The following is a 15,832-nucleotide window of genomic DNA, read 5'->3' as shown; positions in this document are numbered from 1 at the left end:
AAAAAGTGTCATTTTATGTTAAGTTACAGGAACATTGTCATTCATGCACATAAAATTTGTACAAATTAAGTTATAAGTTATTCAACCAGTGTTTGAAATTTGAGACCGTTCTTGAAATATTTGGGAAAGAAATTTTGGGGGTCATCCTTTCATCTTCTTATCGGGCCCGTGTAACAAATTTGAGCCATTTCCGAATAAATATGTGCACAAAATCGTTAATAAAAGAATGCAGGTAACGGGAGCTTTTAACACGGGAGCAGGGAGTGCTTTAAAACTCATATTTACATGTATTAATTTACCTTGTAAAATTATCAGTCATAGGCATTAGATAACTGATATTGCCTGATTGGCGAATTTGATTTGCCTATTGACTCCATGACATCTACAATTTCGCTTAGCTAAACGTACACATTTTAAAAAAAATTGTATATAACACTGGCGTCGGAAGCAAATTGAAAGTGGGGGGGGGGGGGGCTAGACTAATCCTCAGAAATATTGAGAAAAAAGTAATTCCCAAAATCATGGAAATCCTAATCAGTGGGGGGGGGGGGGGGGGGGGGTGAATTTATTTACATTTCAAATCGTACGACTGTAAAACGTACAATTGTATTATATTCATTGATGGCAGCTTTTTTTTCCCTTTATTATACGAACTATGATTTAAATCAATGGTTTGATGCATCGTTAACCAATATAGTTGGAAATGAAAATAACAACGAATCAATGGGCATTGGAATGTGTGATAACGTATAAACACGAGAAGCATGTGTCCTACAGTGAATCGGCTGTCCACTAGCGCGGCATCTCCTCGGCCCGTGTTATGAAAATGTACACTCAACGTGGTGGGTTTGAACTGTTAACGTTTGCAGTTTGATAACTGAATTTTATTTTCCAACAATAAAACTGTTTCATGACATAGACAAGAACACAAAGAACGCCTTTTTTTCAATGACAGCCATACTATCTATTTTTTTTTTTAATTACGAGAGCAAAACAGCAATACTTCGTAGGTAATAATATAGTCTTTTTTTTATTTACTCTTTAATATCGTTAAAATCTGAATTCATTGTGTTTGCAGCTACATAAATAAACCCGTGTGTGCATTGCAACAATGCGTATATCTTGTGTATTGGATAACGGCAGACCGCTCGCTAGTCCAGCCGCGACCTATTTTCTCGGCCACGGGCCAGGATCGGATACGTATAATTGTTTACATACATGAAGCTCGGAATACAGCTAGCAAGATTTTAAATGCGACTCAAATACATTGCATAGAAGCAATTCTTATACACATAATATATTTCCCTAGAAAAGAATTAAACTGTTTAAACACTTTCCGAATGCAAGCTAGTACACTGTCTATGGTATTAGGTAAAGGTATAATCTTTTTTATTTACTATTAAAATCATTAAAATCGGAAGTTTTGTGTTTGCAGCTACATAAAAAAAACCCATGTGTGCATTACAGCAAGACGCAAATCTTGTGTATTAGACAAGTAATAGCTTTCCAAAAAGCTTGCCTGACTAAACAAAATTATTCAATGGAAGCATGCATGTATCAATTAGGCTAACTTATCAGAAATGAATTTTAATTTTCGCTGCTGATCATAAATTTATAAATGGAACGTGCAAATTTAAGACGAAATGTTAGTCTTTTCTTCGATCTAGAACATGTACATATATATCACTTGAAATTCATTCATTTTATTAATTCAATTTTTTAGGAATGCACACATATCATATAAGTGCATGTAAGCTTGAAAGCTGGAGAGTAAATAGTCGTTTTTTCAAATTGTATTTGTTATATTAATTGCAAAATCAACTGAAAGGCATTTTTTTAAACTTCTAACGTCATGAAATATGAGAGGGTATACAAACACGTATTGTTTTTAATGTGTGTGGGCAGCTTCATCAAAATCATCTTGACAAGCAATTAAAAAAGGGTGAATTCTCAAATTCAAGAAAAAACCCTAACTGTAACTTTAATTCAATTAGAACTCCTTATTTGCAGTTTCATTATTGCATGCTCCTACAAAAGTTTATCCTATAAAGTTAAGAAAAAGTGCCAGCTGTCAAAAAAGAGGGGAGGGGGAAACAGCCCCCCTCACCCCAACCCCCGATGCTACATGCTTGTGATGTAAACACATGGTGTGGTCTGGGGTATTTGCATGATCCCAACGGACTCGTCAACTAATCGGCGCGCAAAAACTATGAATGAGACATTTAGGCGCGAAATCCTGCTTTACCGTTCACGCAACGAATGAATTCATCCATGGGGGGGGGGGGGGGGGGGTTTAAATGAATTTTTTGACATTTGTTTTGTAACAGCTACATACATGTATATCATACTTTGGATCGGATGTTTTGGAAGAAATCTATCGAATTAAGAAAGACACTTGATTAGTAATTGTTAAATGCAGTAATGTACATTTAGTAAGACACGCGAGTTATGTTCCCTTTTCAAGATTAATGAAATCGCCCAACTGAACGAAAATCGGGTCACACCCCGCTTTGGCGATTTAGTTCCTCCAGTAAACATTCCAGCTGTATAAATATATATTTGTTTTAATCCAAACTGATGACTCTCTTGTAATAATGAAAATCCAACACCAATTATTACTTACATTGTACCGTATAAGACAATATGTTACAACTTGTTGCGATGACCCCTCCCCCTTTTTCACCGTTCAAATATGGTGGAATGCTGATCTATTTTTAAATCAGGATTACACACGTGCTCTTCATGGTGACCGTCCCTTTTACTTGAAAACTCTTGCTCGCTGTTGTTATTACATGCCATAAAACATTTTCATCAATTATGAACGTAAATGCTGACATCTTAAACATGCATCGGTTAATCTTTTTTGTGAAATATCATGATATTGCTTGTTCCATTGTCTGCACTGTTTCGGAGATTGCAACTTTTAAACCTTAGATATGCCTGACGTCATGACGTCAGGCAATAACGGCAGACCGCTCGCTAGTCCATTCGTGACCTATTTCCTCGGCTGCGGCAAGGGATCGGATACGTAATTGTTAACATACACAGTTCAATATACAGCTAGATTTTAAATGCGACTCAAATGCATTGCATAGAAATAGTTCTTTTATCCATAATGTGTTTCACTAGAAAATAACTAAAATGTTTAAACACTTTCCGTGTGTAAACCGGTACCCTTTATGTCAGTTATACGCACAAATACCCCGTTTATTTGCCAAATAAAACACAAATACATGGTAACAAGTCTGGCTTTTTACACTCATATTACGCAATACCCGAACAAAATATTATTGTGACGACATTAATAAGATCATAATGAACAACTTTTGCCGCGACAGCCATATCGAAATCTTAACCGCTTTTGAGTTATAAAGTGAAAACTTTGAAGGGTTCTAGGTCTTTAATTTGAGGGGCCAGCCCCTTTTTCTAGGAGTCAAACAAAAGATCTTGTAAATATAAATTTTTGTTCTTCTACATGTCTTAACAAAATATTTGTGAGAAAAAAGATAATCTAAGAAAACCAAGCAAAATCACAACGCTTTTTTCATCTCATTTTTCGAGCCCTACCGAGCTTTAGCGCCTTTTGTGTCTGAAATTTATTAATGCCTTATTACATATCTACAATCTTTTGTCTATCATTCCTGAAATTTTGAACTTGATATCTTTTATAGTTTTTGATAACTCTCTTGGACAAGCCGACACTCTGAAAATCAAGAAAACGTCGATATTTCAAAAACGGAAATGACGTCATCAACCAAAAAAATTTCCGATCAAGTTTAAACTAATGTCAATAAGATCTGCAAATTTTATTAAAATCGATCAAACAGTTTTCGAGTAATCGCTGACACAAAATCGGTAAGAAAAAAAAAGGAGAAGAATGAGAAAAAAAAACCGAAGAAAAACAATAAGGTCTTCCGTTGGAAACGGAAGACCTTAATAATAAAAAGAAACCGAAGAATAACAAGAGGGTCTTCCGTTGGAAACGGAAGACCCTAATAAGAAGAATAAGAAGAAGAATAAGAAAGTCGACAAAAACAATATGTCTCCCCTTTGAAAGGGGAGACATAATTAGCAAAACTGGGGGAATGGTTATAGAAATTCAATGACAAAGGTGTTCTATGATGTATCTTACAAATTTGATAATAATCAAAGTACTGAGCAGTGCTTATTAATACATGCAATGCATCTGTCTACACACATTTCACTAACTCATTATTGCTAGATATTTCAGCACACCAGTTCACTGATCAATTTATTTGAAAAGTGCTTAACTGGAAGTTGATGCATAATTTAACTCATAACAATACATTTATCTATCCTTTTACTATAAAATTCCACTGATAAAATTTCATTTCATTGAAAATCATTTCATTCATCAGATAATTTGTGACCACAATTTTTGATACATCAAACTGTTTGACAGGTCCATGTCCCAGTAGATATTCAATGACAAAGAATCTCTATTCATCAAAGGCCAATTGAGACAAGTGCTCACAAAGGTTTTAGACAGACAGGCAAACAAACAGATAAGATAGAAACTTCCAAAAAAAAATATTTGTCACTTGTCCATGCAGTAACAAGCATGTGCATTGTCTTTATGTTATACCCTCGTGCAGCCACAGAGAGTTAATACCTTTTTAAAATAAATCTGGCAGCATGTGACCAAGTAATCAAAGTATATTTGTCAGGGTCAATTCATGTATTTAAATCGCATATTCTTCTGGTCTGTTGCTTTATATCCATTTGAGAACTTTTCACTTGCATTGTGAAATACACAGTGGTTAATAGAGGAAATCAGAGACCAGCGACTGGATGTTTTCTGTATAATCAGATTCTTCTGTAAGCATCACTGACAGAATGTCAGGCAATCTCTGCATCTATCAGCAAGGTAGAAACACAGTATTGTAGAAGTCACATCATCTTCCCCCAATATCCCTCATTATTTTGTCACTTATGAATTCATATGCCAGTAAAGGTCATGTTTCTATACATGTATGTACGGCTAGTTACCAATTCTATATACATATGTCAATTTTTTTAAGTGCTAATCCTTTATTTTATGGTTATCATGTACTTAAACTATACCCAAATTATAAATACAAAACCAGAAAGGGTTTTAAAAAATCCCATTCTATCAACATTAAGAGGCAAAAATGACAATTTCATGTCCAAGAAATAAGAATTCATTAATCAAGTATTCCCAGTACAATTTCATCAATTAGGCTAAAAATGATTGTGTGAAAAAAAAACAATTCTACGTACTGCATCATTATGAGCCCCGTTGTCCCATACAAAAGATGCCCCTACTGGCTGCATTTGAGAAAATCCTAATAATAGTAATTTTTATTTTAAATTCCTTTAAAAGGGGGAGTGGTTGTTGTCAATGATAACAATGCATGTGCAATTAATTGTGAAAATATAAGGATATACAAAATAAAATGTAGAATGGTCTCTAATCATCATGTTTAAATGTGCCTATATTAAATAAAATATAATTTGTTTCATTGATTAAAATGAAGTACACAACAAATCAAGCTTGTAAAAATTCATCCACTCACTTGCTCAAGTCAAGAACAGACAATTAACATTGAATGCACTCAACACCCAATAAACACAACTGTTTACCCTGCACAATTTCCGCAATATTTCCAGTGCATGGGCAGGTGCATCGGGTGCACGTGCAGTTAATAACACAATTTGTGCTGTCAAGTCATACTGCTGCAAAACAAGACTTGTGCTGTAACTAATCTGTGACTTCCTCAAATCATACTGCCTGTTCGCTGCAAGTGTCTGGCCACTGATCGAAAAAATAATTGAAATTGAATTTTTCTTTTAAATGAGTGCAATTACTCGTAAATGGTGATCTCTAATGAAAATCAATTCTTTATAGTCGCAATTGTGTAATATTTTAAATGAAAGGATAATCAATGCACATAAACATCTCAAGTCTCCACGGATTTTGTGGTGGAAAATGTTTGGCTCTTTTTAGTCATTTATGTTGTCGAACTGACTATAAGTAACTATAAAGTTCAAGTATTGGTGCAAACCCTTGGATAAGAAAATGTTAGTCGTATACTTACACATACATATACTGTCTATAATATAGTGCTTGGTACATTATTAATGATCTATTAAGGGCAAAGGTTGTCTTTATGAGGGTACTTATACTAATACAAAGCACTCTCTGCTGACTGATGGATGCAAGGCAATGTACCCTTCATACAGTGAGACTTACTTAGCTGAAAGTTCTATAAACCAAATACATTTATATCTAAGTGTAAAACAAAGGCCCCAAATGCCAAAGGTCAGATGGTGACCTTTGGCTGGAGAATCAAAGAAGATCAGTCTGACACCAATATTCCCATATGACAAGCACAGTATGGTTTATGACTCAATACTAGATCTATAGTGTAGGATGATTTATAACAATGAACATACAGACCAGTCATTATGACCTCAGCTTCATCCAACATCAATACAATCTTTGTACAACCTTTCCCTATTTCTATTTCTATAAGTAAATGTGCTTTTGATCTAACTTCAGTGTATTTCTTTCTGACTAACCGTGACTACAAGTACCAAACCCCAAGTCTTGGTGTTGTTTTAATCTAAACCCCAAAGACTCACTGAGGTCTCACTATACATCTTAAAGACTACAACTGATCTCAACAATCCCTTAAGACCCTTAGTAATCTTAGTCTAATACTAAGACTCACTGTCATCAGCCAGTGTAAAACTCAGACAATTGTGATCTGAACTGGATAACTAAATTCCATGAATCCAATACCAGTCTATGCTGACTTAACCTAAGACTCACTGTAATCTGGCAAGACAAGTCTTAGCACACTGTCTTTAGAGTCTTTAAGTACAAATCAGTAATGAGTTTGATATCAAGTCTCAAGAATAGTGTGATGAAGATGTAATCTTAGGAATCAATCATTGTAATCTCCATGTTTTCTGTGGGATTCTGACTTATAATAATTACAACAGACATCCTCTTTAATTATATATAAACACTTCAGTTATCACTACTACAATAATCAGATTATGTATTACAGGTGATTTTCACATCTTTATTTGATAGTTAACACATATAAACACTCTGAAATAGCCAGTGATGGGGAGTTTGGGGTCTCTATGGCAACCCTCCCCAACGTAATTTTTTGGTCAATGTTACAGAGATTCTGTACATGGCAGTGCTTTATCTTGACAGGAGACAAACATTAAACGCCCACATCCGACATGACTACCAGTATATTGACTATTGATGGAAAACAAGAGACTAAATATTTCATTATCCTTTTGTCAATCCATAAATTTTAACATTATGTTAGCATAGTAATATAACTACTTATACATGTATATACACAGAATATTTACAAGCTCAGCATGATGCTCACTTGGTGGACTCATAAACTAATATCCAATCAAAAAGATGCAAACACTCTCACCACACACTATGTCTAAATTATCTAATAAGAAATATTCTTTTTGTCTTAATTTTAGTTACTCTCCTTCTATCTCTCTATCCACTCTTTTCTCTTTCTTTCTATCTCTGTACTTTAAGAGAAATAATTTATGAACAATGGGTCACTAAAGTAATTTATTCAGGCATTAACAATGTACTTCTGAAAGATGTAGGAATGGGGAAAATATGGACTTCACATCATTTTGAGACATTCGATATTTAAAAATAGTCATTACAAACCACCTAAATACAAGGTACCAGTACCTTTCAAATCACTCCAAAAAAGTTATATTTTAGCTAAAACAGTTATCGATATGATGTTATTCTTGAAAAAAAGTCGTAATTAAATTTCAAAACACAGTGAACCTTACCCCTGTTTTAAGTGGATTGTTTATACCAACTTTTGAAGTTCCACGCTGATAATGCAGCTATCCTTTGGTTATTTTTTAAATAAAAAATCCTATGGGATGTCAACAAATGGTTTCACCTTAATTTACACATAGTCAGCGCTACAGATTCCAGAAAATGGTCGACTGCTCAATATATCCAACTACAGGCAGTGAGAATAAAAATCAATAAATTCCCATGATGGCAGAATTCCTCTGTGTTTTTTACTCCTTTTTTTTTTGACTGATGCTAAATGTCATACATATGATATTGTCAGCTGACCCAAATAGAAATTCATCATTACATGTTCTGAACTTGCATGAGCAATTAGTAGTTTAGATTATAATTGGACAGAGAGGAGGGGAATACAATGTTTAATATTTAGCAGCTGGATCATACACTGACTTTGTAGACAGAAAATGAAACTGAAATAATCAATGGCATTATGATAATCACACAGCTGAATCTATACTGTTGGGGGGTTTAGCATCTCCTCCCTTCTGATTTTGACAAATGACACACAACAGGCTGCATCTTTGATTCAAAACTTCTGAAAATTTCTTGCTCAAGGACAGAATAAAAAATGTGGTCCCAAAAAAATCACTTATATAAATTAATTTATATATTTTTAGCCAACAATTGCATCATTATCTTTTTTTCACCAAAATTTGAAGATGAAATTATGTACAAATACTCTCTCAACAGAGTTGAACAGAAAAGTAGATACATATCAAGGTTTCCTCTTTAAGATTTCCTATATCAAAATATAAACTCAAAATTTCAATGATTCATTTTCCAATTATTAATTCACTCAGTTCTAAATATATATGAGAACATTGACTCAGAGAATGTGGGTAACACAATGAAAAGACTAAAAGTCTTTCCCTGAAGACAAGAATCTTAGCCCTGCCCTTAGACAGTCTAGGGTTGTGGATGGCTTCACATTAATCACCATGAATTCGATCTCTGAAAGACACAAAGTTCTTGAGGGGTTCCATTAACATGATATTATGACAAGTCTAATTTATCTGCACTCCCTGGGTTAGATAGCATTAAACAGCATGCATTTTGTCAAACAATTCAAGCTTTATCGATATCATCCAGTGTTTTCTGACTAGGACATGCAGAATTTCTTGTGGAAGGGGGGTGGGGGAGGGAATTTACTGTTCTTACCATCAACCCCCTCTCCCCACACCAAGACAACTTAGCTTTATCTGAGATTAATCAAAGGGTGCTAGGAGCTGCACTGACCACATCCCATTTCTTCAGTCCCTGGGGTTTTTCATCAACCATTATTCTATGCCTGCATATTTAAGAGTCACTTAGGAGACACAAGACTCTCTCAAGTTACCGGCCATCTTCTGAGAACAAATGACCAGAGCAGATGGAATCATACATAATTGAATAATTGAGTTTCTCATTTAGCTACACACTTAATTTTTAATATAATTTCTATGCTTTTTGAAGTCCCCAGAAACCATTGATGCAATAGAAACACATATCATAATGACAAATGTACCAAAAATGTGGTATTCAAATTTTACCGTGACATTAGACAAATGATCTTATCTGTGTACCAGTAATGGAATTTTAAGAAAAGGAGGGGTTTTTGAAGGAGGGTGGGAGTAAGGTTTTTTATCTTCCTCGTATATTATTTCACTTTCTTTTCACAATAAGAACTCATTAAGATGAAAAGTAATGCTGGCTTTACATTTTTTTAGATCGTCAAAACGTATGTTATGGATTTTTTTTTTACTGCAGAGTGTTATAAACTTTTGATATTCTCCATCTCAATTAACAAGTAGGTACATATTAAGTTGAATATTTTGTGCTGATAAAACTAAATACCAGTACTCACCAAATCAAAGGAACAAAGAAAATAATCCACAACAGTTTATAATGCAGTATTCAAATTGACAAATGATCAAAGCAACAAATGTTCAGCAAGCAGCTAGGCTTCAGAGTAGGCTATAAGCACCATATGGAATTTACAGATAGAGTCCCACACATTACACGGTCATTGGAAGGTACACCCATATAGAGTACATGTATATTGGCCAGTTAAAAAGTGACAAGAATTCCTTACTGGTGTTTTCGTCATATGGCATTGACGGTAACTAGCAATTATATAAGTCTCTAGGAAAGCAGGAAGTTTATATAGTTCCACAATATTTTCCATCATGTATGAAACCTACATGTAGCTTTCAAATATTCAAATTTAGTATATTGAAAATATCAGGATTGAATAATAAATCACCTTAGGATACTGTGCCTTCATTATTTTTAATTGAACACAAATTTTAATGGTTTTATTGTTGTTTCAATCCATAAAACATTAATTTGATTTTATTGTAGTTTAAGGTGGTATGGGACACTTCCAGGTTGTGACGTACTATTTATTGAAATCAACAATAAAACCAAGTGTAATTTTATAAATAGTTTCTTTCCCGAAATTTTCACCTACATTAATATTGCAATAAAAGAGTTCCAAATCAACTTTGAAATTTAATTATTAATAACTATTGAGGTTCATCATCATATAAAAAAACATTTTGACTTGCTTGTAGAATCCAGGTTTTCTCTTTTTAAGATTGCCACAAAAGTGAGCTTTAATTGTCTTGTACCTAGCTGCAATAATGTAGAGCTCCCCCCCAATTTTTTTCCAGTAAAACATCAGAGAGGGCTACATTATTGCAGCTATCTTGTACCCTGTGAGTAAGTGTTAAAAACCCTCCAAAAAAACACAAGACATCTATTTTATTGTAGTTTAAGGTGGTATGTTGCAGGTTGTGAGTACTTGTGACGTACTATTTATCGAAATAAACAATAAAATCAAGTGTAATTTTATAAAAGGTTTCTTTCCTGAATTTTCACCTAACAGCATAGCACAGTACACTGGATTAGAGGGTTCACTATGAATCTGTAAGAGAGTCATAAGTTCAAATCCTGCTGGGTTTTTTTATCTTTCCAACAAATTTTTAAACATATTTTTTGGTTTGTTAATCATAATGTACTTTAATTAACTTTAATATCAACAGATGTCCACCCTTAAGATTAGGATACTGTGCCTTCATAATTTTTTATTGAACACCAATTTTCAAGGGTTTTATTGTTGTGTCGATCCATAAAACATTCATTTAATTAAAAAATGCAACATCATTTTGCATTTACTCACCTCAAACCTGGAAATTTTACCAAATCTTCAAACAATGATGATACCAACAAATATTGCCTAAACCACACCTCACAATTTTTTGCACTAGGAAAACTAAAGATATTTCTTATGAAACAATTCATGTATTTTTGAATCGAATTTGTAAATCTGGAGCTATGATTTCACAACAAAAACAACCAATTATTGGTTATTTGAATGAGGATGGCAAATCAAATTTTAAGTCATTGACAAGAAGAATACAGTTCTATTCAGCTGCTCAGTGTTGCCTTGGTCAATATAATGGAGACCCCCGAGACCTAATAGTTCATTTATATAGTTACCACACAAAGTCAATTCCAACACAATTCAAAGCTGTTTAACACTAACATTGGGTAGAATGCAATAACAGCTATAAGAGGTCCCATTAACATATAACACCTACTGTTTGTAATTGGATCATTACATAATTTAAAAGTCTACAGAACTAGGAATACTTGGGAAGTGATTTTTATATGATTATATAAAACAGTATTCTTATATGTAATAGCTTATATAATAACCCAACATATTCACTCATCATGGTTTTGTTCCAGTGGATTCTAAACACATTTGTTGCCATATTTACATATTAAACCATCATGACTGTGTGCAAATTATATAGATTTCTTTACCCGTATAGTTATAATCAGTTATATTAAGTTTGGTTAAATATTTCTTGCTGCATTTTTTTCTTAAAATTCTTCTGTAATTAAAACAACAAGCATATTTTTCACATGCTTGCAATTAGCTTAAGAACTTTCTAATGCAAATAATGTTCAACTACTCTACTGGAAGATATCTCTTGAGTCTCAGCTAAAGCACTAATTAAAATTCTCAAGGACACGAACCCCTAATGATACAAATTGAGATACAAGCATCCACAATGTACCGAACACTTACACTTACCTAATTTTTACATGTTGTCATAGCAACCAGAGTACTTTTTATCCGCTCTCTGAAACATCACAGAATAGCATACGATGATGAAAGCTACACTGGTAACGTTAGGCACTGTGGAGGAAAGCCTAACCGGAGCCACTGTTTGATGCCGCTCTGAAATCAAACGCAACAAGTTCTACAGAAATAAGAAGAGAGTTTTGAAAAAAAGATAATGTATTCTGAAATTATACTTCACTCACGAATACAAACGCCGAGCGAAAACAATCGATTTCAGATTTCGTCCCATTTGGTTTGGCATTGATTACTGCAGACACTTTTATAAGTACTCCGATCCCGACTTAAAATGTTTCGGGTCTGTATACATATAAACTGACATCTGATCAGTAATGTTATGATATATGTCCCTGATTGATTGAGGTCGTTCTGTAGCTAAAACTTTTTTGGCAAATAAACAGTTAAATAAATAAATATTTTAATGAAAAATATACATAAAGGTGTGTAGGCTAAGCCAGTGAACTTAATTAGTCTGGATTGAACAACAGGCAAAAATAGTATATATTTTTTTTTTATATAGTTCTCTCCAGCAGAGATCAAGGCTAGTATAAATATTTATAAAACTAATAGTGTATACTTTTTCAAAGTTTTACATGGACATGTTACTAACCTATAGAGCAAATAGAAATAAAGGATTGGAAAACAAACCCCAAAACCATCGAGATATATTAAGCAAAAGAAAAAGATTAAACGATTAATTTTCACGAATAAACCAATAAACGCTAAAACCAATAAACGCTAAACTATTGTAACTTTGTGTATGATCCAGGTTATAATATAGCGCATTTCCAAAATATCTTTTGATATCTATTTTTAAAAAAAATTAAATGTACTTGTATCTACACATATACAAACAAATTAAAAGGTCGCTGGTTTGATTCATGCAACATCGTATTTCCTTTGACAAAATATAAAAGACTGATACTTATAATATCTTTATAATTATATCATTATAAATTATCATTAATTAATATCAAGCGAATGATATTTTTGAGCATGTATTCTCCACAGGAATTATATATTTAAATCTAACGTGGATCCACGAAAAAAAAAAATTATAATCTAGTATATCAATATATGAAACTTACACGGATTTATTTAATACACAAATATGTAGATGCAATATACACCCGATAAACGCACTGATATAAATGTATTAATTCTTCTCTCTCTCTCTCTCTCTCTCTCTCTCTCTCTCTCTCTCTCTCTCTCTCTCTCTCTCTCTCTCTCTCCTGCTCTCAAATTATTTGTCATATTGAATAGAAGACAAGTCTTGTAAAATTTAACAAATTTACTGTTTATTCTGATCACTTGTATCTTTCAAATCAATAAAACAATTAGATTGTCAAATAAATTTTTGGACTGGTAAATTGAATAATAAGTTAACACCAACAACTCTGGTGGCATACATGTATTTCTGCTCCTTGCATGTTGACATAAATTATTTATGTCGACATGCGACTAATTTATGTCAACATGCAAGTTAATTATGTTAACATGCAATATCTTTCTGTCAACATGCAAGATATTTATGTTAACATGTCTAAGGTGTCGATCGTATCTCTTTAAATTTTGACGTATATATGTGTCAATTTTCACAATATATGTAATTTAAAAAAAGAATTAATGTACATTTAACCTGGGTAAAAAGAGTGGTGGCACGTCTCTGGATAATAGGAATTCAGAATAGGCATGTCCCGTGAAAGAAACCTTATAGAGCAGTTCATTTATTAAACATGTACATGTACATACATAATACATTCTGTACAACCGTTTTTTTTCGAAATGTTACTTGCAATATTTATAAACAAAGGATATAACACTAAGAATTTAGCTGCTTGTAATTGGCATTAATGATGTAAATATGACCATTATGAAGTACATGTACTTTTATGAGCACATAAACTGACATCATAAGGTACGGTATAAATGCAAACAGTCGGCCACTATCAAGAGGTTCTTGCATACTTCATGGGTTCTTTGGAAGACCATGGTTCTATGTGCTGAGTCTTTTGGTCTCAATTCTTAAACATATATTAAACATATATAAACAAAGAGAATGATTCTGAAGTTAGTCCCCATTTTTTGGGGAGTATATAAAACAATTAAAGTGAAAGTAAGGAAGTAAGTAGCGCAAGTTGCAGTTATAGACCTGTATAATATGCTACCCCCTTTCACCCCGTTTTAGGGTTTCCATGATTTTAAAAAAGTTTTTTTTTTTTTTGCTTGTCGAGATCTTTTGGATACGTTTTTACCCCCCCCCCATTTCAAAAACGGCGATACGTGCATGTCACTATCTCTCTCTCTCTCTCTACATACGTAATATTTTTCACGAATGATGTTATCTGCTCTGTGTATAGAACAACTTTTGCATATATAAAACTAAAATTCAACTTACACTACAGTAACACAACGAGTTTGCTCCACTTTATAAAACTCCCTGAAATTGACCACTACATGTATTCTCCAAAAGGTATTTATCAGTAGCTTGGATATGTGTAAACAGGTAAAATCGGGGCATTATGAACACGTTTTATTTTATTGAGTTCTGGGGGTAGCGATTTTTCCAGGGTTGTAGATTATGGTGTTTGTTTCGGATTTCTCAGCCAGTATGAAGTGATTTACCGGCGTACGTTTTTAAAAGTTCAGGAACTCGAACAAACTAGAGTGTATGATAGGTAACCCTAATTTTTCCCAACCCAGGTCACAATGAATTTCAGTTAATAAATTACTTATAAAATTTTTCACAGTTCATGTAAATGCATTTCAGGAGGTCAATTCCATTCATTTCAGTGTGAAACCCACGTCCATACAAGATATTGCTGAAAAATGTACCGATAAATACATTTCAGGAGGTCAATTCCATTCATTTTAGTGTAAACCCATACAAGATATTGCTGAACCCAGGAAACGCATTGGGTCACAAACTGAAGAGCAAACAATATCAAAAAAAAATAAATGATAAATTCTAAACATATTACATAGATCGTAAAATGTGTGGGTGGGTGGGGGGGAGGGGGTGATGCAATGTTTAAAAAAAATTCTCACTACTTCTGAGTATCTACATGTACAATGCATGTACATACATTCCAAAAAATGACAAGGATGGGAATCTGAGGGACAATTATCCGGAGGGGGGAGGGGGTGAGGGGGAAAGGCAAGGTGTGGCGTTATTGATAATGTTAGTGAAAACATTATTATCTCTATTCTGGGAATCAAATAGTAAAACTGATTTTATAGAAGTGAGGAGGGCTGGGGTGCTTACCAAATTTTTAAAATTCCTTGACCTCAAGGTCAGTACCGGTAGATGGATGGGGCTTCATTGGTTATATACTAGTAGTGAAAATGCTCATCAAGTATCTAAACTGAGTAAATAGCTTATATGGTGGAGGGTAGTTGTTATTAGTCATATAGTGAAAGTTCTTTTAATATCTAAACCTGTGTAGTCCAGCTGGACTGCTAGATCCCCCATCATAAAATAAATTGTAAATTTCAAGTAACCCTGTGGGTCAGAGGGTCTAATTCTACGGTGGGTTTTTATTGGTCATACAGTGAAAATGCATTTATTTTTCAAAAGATACATAAAGTGGTTGGTTGGTCAAGTGCCCCTATTGTCATACTCAACCCCTCATTTCATAAACGGTCAAATAACTTGAAAATGGTCAAGATTAACAAGCTCCAATAAAGGCCAGAAATGTTATTGCTACTCAGGTATAGAGTAATGAGTACATGTTTTACGACAGGCGAGTGACTTGGGCCCATCCCTTACCTTCTCATCTTAAAAATAATACAATATCTTAAAAACACCTTGTCCAAGTCCATATCATCTT

At 33.6% G+C, this 15,832-nt stretch overlaps 1 protein-coding gene across 4 annotated transcripts in view; it reads right to left on the bottom strand.

The window, feature by feature from the left end:
- The window catches only part of LOC128158305 (neuroglian-like), a 54,759-nt gene extending 42,481 nt beyond the window's left edge, over nucleotides 1-12,278 (bottom strand). For 2 of the 4 annotated variants that reach the window (XM_052821087.1, XM_052821091.1), the window contains exons 1-2: nucleotides 12,188-12,278; nucleotides 11,955-12,101 (exon numbers count right to left, since the gene is read on the bottom strand). The gene's annotated coding sequence lies outside the window, so the exon portion shown is untranslated. Of the gene's footprint in view, nucleotides 1-7,839; nucleotides 8,069-9,713; nucleotides 9,773-11,954; nucleotides 12,102-12,187 lie in introns of those variants that run through there. The other 2 variants (XM_052821089.1, XM_052821088.1) reach the window with 2 other exon arrangements.
- Nucleotides 12,279-15,832: the final 3,554 nt, after the last annotated feature.

This window comes from Crassostrea angulata, chromosome 8 (genome assembly GCF_025612915.1).
Source record: "Crassostrea angulata isolate pt1a10 chromosome 8, ASM2561291v2, whole genome shotgun sequence".
In the NCBI taxonomy this organism is placed as follows: Eukaryota; Metazoa; Mollusca; class Bivalvia; order Ostreida; family Ostreidae; genus Magallana; species Magallana angulata.
The sequence above is the reverse complement of the archived record's forward strand: the minus strand, read 5'-3'. Positions and strand labels throughout refer to the sequence as shown.